The 7,276-nt window shown below is 44.4% G+C and overlaps 1 pseudogene; it reads left to right on the forward strand.

Annotated features, from left to right (window-relative positions):
* Positions 1-1,446: 1,446 nt before the first annotated feature.
* Positions 1,447-6,701, forward strand: LOC102260409 (annotated as a pseudogene).
* The last annotated feature ends 575 nt before the right edge of the window (positions 6,702-7,276 follow it).

Here is a 7,276-nt window from a genome sequence, read left to right on the forward strand (position 1 = left end):
TAAACCTATTTTTCTTGTTCTCCAAAAGCAAAATATTTCCTGTTGCACACACCAAACAAGTCAATCCAAGAAGACTAATGAGGCAATCGGCTGCTAACATGTTTGCTGCTAGTATTAGTGGAGAGAAATGGTGCGCCTGCACGTAAGGTGCGTAAGGGAAATGAATGCAACAAGATTATAGTAATCAGTCATTAGTGAATGTTGTAGTTCGTTATTAATTATGTATAGCAAGATATTGTAAAAATTAAGTTACAAAATTTTTATTAAAATGTTTCTTACATGCTGTTATGTTGGCTGGGCTGCAAAAATATTTGTTGTGGGCTGCATGCAGCCCGCGGGCCAAGAGTTTGACATGCTTGGTGTAGACTGGGGACCAGCACTGTCTGCCAGCAGACAAGCCATTAGTAGAATCCAGTTCATATCCAGAAAGCTCGCTGTAAGAGAGCCTGGGAAATGTGATAATTTGAAGGCTTCTGCAATGTATGAAATCGCATAAAAAGGAGGTTGGAATGGATCTTGAGTGCCATGCCCACCCACCAGACTTGGTATGTCCAAAATCTACCATGTATAAAATATAAAATTATTGATTCCTCCACACCTTCACAAAAGCTGTGCATTACCACTCTTCATGTCTACGGACTTGATATAACATCTCATTGATTTAGTTTTGCATTTCTTTAATTACGAATCAGATTGAAAATCTTTAGATTTGCTTGTTAGCCGTTTTTATTTTTTTCCTATATTTATCTGTATTCGTTAGCTACTACCCCCAAAACTCAGTGGCTGAAAGCAACAGCTGTTAATTATTTCTCAGAGTCTACAGACCAGCTGGGTAGTTTTTCTGATCCTAGCCAAGCTCTGCCAGTAGCTAGGCTCACTCATGCGTCTGCAGTCAGCTTGTGGATCGCTGGAGCTGGCTGGCTTGGGATGGAGTTGGCTGTGCCTACCCTCTGTGGTCTCTTCCTCTGTTAGGCTGACCTAGGCTTATTTTCATGAATGTGGCAGGGGAACGAGAAAGACTCGGGAGCTTTTTTGATCTTTGCTCTGTTTGGGCAGATACTGCCCTCCCACTGGCCAAAGTGCAGCGTCAGTGTGGCAGGGCACCAACCAGTGCCTGGATACAAAGAGGCCTTAGGTTGGGATCTTTTATGAAATCCTCTTGCATTTTTTAAAAAATGTATCCTTATTATTGATTGCATTATATTTTGACTGATAATTTGTTGATTTGTAAAAGTCCTTTTTCTATTGAGTTAATTATCTCTGCACAAAATTCAGATAGTAACTATAAAATTGTTGGTACACATTTAGAAGTGAAAAGAAAACCAGACTATAGCATTGCAGAGACAACCTATATATCTTCTTTTTTTCTAAAAAGCCTCTTGAATAGATATGGGCATTACACAAGGCTAACAACTAAAAGGCTTGGAGTGGGAAGACACAGACAACATGGATGGTATAGGTTACTGTGATAACTCAGCTATCAAGAATTTTAGAGTTTATTTTCATCTGGGGGCTTATTTTCCATGTTTTGCTGAAAATCCACAACTAGGATTCAGGTTTACGTAAAAGACACAGGAAGAAAACCCACCTTGCGGATAATCCTGCCCCTGGGAAAATCGCTCTTGGTCTCTCACATCCTTCCCACGCTTAGCTAACTCAATTTTACCATTTAACATTAGATGAACAAAAATTGCTCAGTAAGAGAGGTCTGCAAGTAAAGAAAAATACTCCAGAAAATAATTGTTCCTTCTCAGAGCTTCCATAACACTCTATTCACACTTCCTTGGTAGCCTACATTAGTTAGAATATAAATTCTGATCCTATAGCTAAGGCCTAAAATAGCAGTGGCATAAACACGAGTTTATTCTCTCCACATAAGAGCCTGGGCAAAACCAACCTGGTGTGAGTTAGGTCAGTGAGCCAGGCTCCTGGTGGTCCTGCCATCCTGAGCACAGGGCCCTCTTCTGTGGGGCCAGGATTGCTCATGGTCAGTAAAGGGGACAAGGGTGGGTCACGCCCCCTTTTTTTAAGAAGGCAAGTACATCATTTCCATTCAAGTCCCATTGGCCACAGCTTAATAATCCTAGAAGAGAAGCAAAGTTGGGAGGCAGTTAGGGTCCTGCTACATTCCCTTAGCAGAGACACACACTCCTTAATCTCAGGTGTAAAGTTCTAGAGAGCAGAGAGTAGCCACTTACTAACGCTTCTGAAGTTGTGAGGGACCCGAGGCCACCTGTGAAGATGGTGTCAGAATGAGGAACAGTCTGCAGCTACATAGAGCCTGATGGGGTTCCCCGCACTACTGCTACCAGCCTTGTGACCTAAAGAGGCTTACTTCAACTCCCTGCTGTTGGGTTCCTGCAAAGGAGCAACGATGGCACTTCCTTCCCGGGCTTATTGTGAGGATGAGATGGGCTAGTGCAAGGGTGGGGAATGTCCAGTCCACGGGCCGTATAAGGCCCAAGAAATCATTTGGTCTGGCCATGCCAGGGCATTAGTAAGTTAATTAAATGTTTGACCAAATAAAGCAGTTTTTAAGTTGATGATTTTGTATGACCCACAAATTATGTTATAAAAGGTTCCCCACCCCTGAGCTAGTGCTTGTGATGCCTGGCACTAGTGAATGTTAGCCATTGTGTCATTAATAACAGTATAACAACCAGCACAGACTCCTTGTCAAAGGTGAATGAAAACATCACCCTTAGCAGCAAGATTGAGAGGAAGGGCTGACGTCAGAGTAGTTATGGAGGCACCATATGTATTTCTTTCTCCTTCCTTCCTCGGGCACCTCCATTTCCTTTATCAAAAAGAACGCTTGATCTCAATCTTTCTTCATGCCAAGAAGTTAATGAATTAAAAATACAAATTTTACCAATCCCTGAGATCAGGTTACTTAAACCAAGTAAACAGGGGTCTCAAGATGTAAAGAAAGATTTTTTTAAATTGATTTTAGAGAGAGAGAGAAACATCAATTTGTTGTTCCACTTATTTATGCATTCATTGGTTGCTTCTTGTATGTGCCCTAACCAGAGATCCAACCTGCAACCTTGGTGTATCAGACAACACTCTTACCAACTGAGCTACCCGGCCAGGGCTGTAAAGAAAGATTTTAAAAAATGTATTCTATCTGGGCCTTCACTCAAACCTTTGTAATTTAGAAGTTTTTCTGACCCTTTCATGACTATTTTATTAATTTTATTTCCTTTCAACATCTCAAATAGGTCTACTTTTCTCCATGTCCACTGCTACTACACAAGTTCTAGCCAGTGTCCTCTTGTTCCAGGTGCTGTGATTGGGTAACTTCTGACCCCGGAGTTTAAGAGGGTGAAACAGCCCTTCATCACGCTCATGGATTCTGTGGGTCAGGGATCGAGACCTGGCATGACGGGTGACTCGTATTTGCTCCACGGTGCTCTTGTTTGGAGCCTGAGTTTTTCACATGGGCTCCTCCCAGGGGGTCTCTCTATAATGTGAGCTTTCACAGGGTGGAGGCTGGTTCCCAGGATGAGCATATGAGAATTTGGGGCCGGGGGGGCGGGGGGCCTGCAAGGCGGGCAGGAGGAAGCTGGTCACCTTTCTTACCTCGCTGAGAGCCAAGCACTTCCTTGCTTTTTTAAAAAATATATTTTATTGATTTTTTACAGAGAGGAAGGGGAGGGATAGAGAGTCAGAAACATCGATGAGAGAGAAACATTGATCAGCTGCCTCCTGCACACCCCCTACTGGGGATGTGCCCGCAACCAAGGTACATGCATGCCCTTGATTGGAATCAAACCCGAGACCCTTCAGCCCCCAGGCCGATGCTCTATCCACTGACCCAAACCGATCAGAGAAAGCCAAGCACTTTCACTTCCCCACATTCCATTTTTTCAGGGCTGGCCAATCATCTTCTTTTTTTTCCCCATCACCATTTATCCCCTTGTGCCCTCTTGCACCTCTACCCACCCTTCCTCTCCCCCTCTCCCCGTAATCACTACACTGTTGTCCATGTCCATGAATGCTGGCCAATAATCTTAAACCAAACAATCTGGTTTTATGGGGAAGGAAGTAGACTCCGCCTCATCACAGGGAGTGGCCAAGTTCTAGAACAGCAGGTGGGACCAGAAATGCTGAACACTTTTCAAACCTAGACTTGGCCACTCTCTTGCCTGAATTCCTATAATGACCTCTAAGTGGTCTTGCTACTTCCACTTTTGTACTTCCCTTCATATAAATCTCATGTAGCGGCCTGAAAAAGCCTGTGACTGATTAGCTCGTGTCCCTCCCTGGCTCATAATCCTTCACTTGGAATAAAGCCCAGTTTAGGACTGCCTGCGAGTCCGCACAGCCCAGCTTGCCTCCTGAGCGTCAGTGTACGGAGCCCCTCTCTCTAGGTCACACTTCATGTCACAGACCTTCTTTCAGTTCCTCAAACAGACCAACTTTTCTTCTACCTCTGTCTTCCTGGAAACTTATCTTCCTGCCTTTTCATGTGGTCTATCCCCTGTTTATACTGGTCCCTGAATGTCACTCCCTCAAAAAAGCCTTCCCTGGTCCCAGTCTAAATGCAGGCCCTTCTCTCTTAGCACTTTGTTAATATTCCTTCACGTGCCTGTTCATGATTTCTTGAATAATGGTTGTCTTTCCCATAAAACTATATTCCATAAGATTGGGGTTCATGTCTGTTTGTGCTTGGCATAATGGAGGCCCTCCGAAAATATCTGTTGAATGAATTAATGGTCTAGGCGAGGAGCACTGCAAAAAGCATGTCTCTACCCTCAAGAATCTGGTCTAGGTTTGGACACCAAGCAGGAGTTGGCGGCAGTGGCTGTGGTAGGACAGAGGAAAGGTAAGATAGGGCAGGCTAGGTGAGCAGGCAAACTGGCTGACCAGACAGCCAGTCAACAACAAACTAATCTAGCAGTCTACCACTTACACATTTAATAACTGCCAAACAAGTTAACCTGGGCCCCACCACCAGCAACTCAGGTTCAGCAGGTCCCGCCCGCCTGCCACAGCCGTGATGGCACCCCTGGGAGGAGTACTGGTGTCCTTTTCCTTCCATCCTTGGGATTTGAAAATGGCTGCACACTCAGCATTGGAAGTTGTGTTAAAAAGCATCACCAGCCCTAACTGGTTTGGCTCAGTGGATAGAGTGTTGGCCTGCGGACTGAAGGGTCCCAGGTTTGATTCCGGTCAAGGGCATGTACCTTGGTTGTGGGCACATACCCGGTAGGGAGTGTGCAGGAGGCAGCTGATCGATGTTTCTGTCTCATCAATGTTTCTAACTCTCTATCCCTCTCCCTTCCTCTCTGTAAAAAAAAATCAATAAAATATTTTTTTTAAAAAGCATCACCAAGCCCTGGCTGGTGTTTCTCAGTGGTTAGAGCATCGGCCCATACACCAGAGGGTCATGGGTTTGATTCCTGATCAAGGGTATGTACCTAGATTCTATCCCTGGTCAGTCCAGTTGGGGTGCGTTCAGGAGACAACCGATGGACGTGTCTCTCACATTGATGTTTTTCTCTCCTTTCCTCTCTCTCTAGAAATCATAAAAACATATACTGAAGTGAGGATTAACAACAACAACAAAAAAAACTTAAGCAGACTTTATATACAAGTCCAGACAGTGGCTATGGAGGGATATGTCCAAGCTGTGGCTAGACATCCGGAGGGTGGTGCCAAGCAACTAAGAGCTTAAGCAGCATTTGGGTAAGGGTAACAGCCAGGCACAGGCCAGCCTGTAGAGGCCCTGGCCAGGGAAGTGATCAGAGGACAAGGCCTACCCATAATCCAGAGAGGCTTGCCCAGGGAAGACTGCGTGGGGGGTAGGCTGTGAGAACCCTACTTAGGGGCAGGATGTTACTCAGGTCAAAACCTGCTCGAGGTGGATGAACCATAGCTCCTCCAATGGCTTAAGAGGTGGCGGTGGAGGTCGTGGAGGTTCTGGGAGAGGGGCCCTACGGCCTGGAGCTATGGGTCGCGGTAGAATTTGTGGTGGAAGTTGGAGTATGATAGGTCAGGGAAGAGAGGGCTTTGGAGGCAGAGGCCAAGGTCCTGGATGAGGAAGAGGTGCCTTTGCTGCTCACCCTGTACTAACCATGGAGTAGCTGGACAGCCAGTTGGATGCAAATATGTCAAAAACAAAAGGACACCTGGGTGCCAAGTTAGATGCCTACAGGGCACAAACGAAAGCTAGTGATTGAGGCCTGCCTGCCCTCCTGGGAGAGACTCATTATCACATCTGTAAATAACCTGAGATAACAGATGAGAAGAAACCTACCTGATTAATGCTGGGAGTACCTATCACAATGGACTGTGGACTTACCTGCCAGCAGTTTATGAATTAGTGTGTTCCTTTTACTTTTTCAATCCTGTATTGTATGAAACCCTTTTTTTCCTCTGCCTTGAGTTTTGTTTTGTTTTGTTGTTTTTAGTTTTTTTTTCTCTCCCAGACTTCTTTTTGAACATGAATATGTCGGTTCTCTTTCCATCTCTGCCTCCCCTCACCTGTCGTATATGCTTTGATATTCTCACATTTCCTCTGTTTATCTCTGTACCTCCTGAAAAAAATCCATCAATGTTCCTTCTCAATGCCTAGGTTTCTGAGATACAGTCTTGTTCTATATCGCCTTAAAAGCCTCTTAGAAGTATTTAGGAAATCTGGAGTTCAAAAATGCATTCTGCAAACACATGAGTAATTACTTTACAGTGTTAGGACAGCCACCATGCCACTAGGCAATATAAAATTTTCAGCTCCATTAGAATCTTATGGAACCACCATTGTATATGTGGTCCATCATTAACTAAAATGTCGTTATGTGGTATGTGACTGTAATTGAAACCATACAGCACTGCCTTCTCTTACTACTAGTAATATTCATTAGATGTCCTAACGTGTTTTTTGTTTTTTTTAAAGCTTTTTTAAAAAAAATATATTTTATTGATTTTTTGCAGAGAGGAAGGGAGAGGGATAGAGAGCTAGAAACATCGATGAGAGAGAAACATCAATCAGCTGCCTCCTGTACGCCCCCCACTGGGGATGTGCCCGCAACCAAGGTACATGCCCTTGACCAGAATCGAACCCGGGACCCCTGAGTCCGCAGGCCGACGCTCTATTCACTGAGCCAAACCGGTCAGGGCCCTAACGTGTTTTTTAATGGCTTGAGGACCTCATTTCATTTTAGCACTGAATATTCCATTTTCTGGATGTATCAGTTTATTTATCCATTCACCTACTGAAGGACTTCTTGATTGCTTCCAAGTTTAGGCAATTATTAATCAATTGCTGCAATCA

The sequence above is a fragment of the Myotis brandtii genome, unplaced genomic scaffold, assembly GCF_000412655.1.
Source record: "Myotis brandtii unplaced genomic scaffold, ASM41265v1 scaffold297, whole genome shotgun sequence".
Taxonomy (NCBI): Eukaryota; Metazoa; Chordata; class Mammalia; order Chiroptera; family Vespertilionidae; genus Myotis; species Myotis brandtii.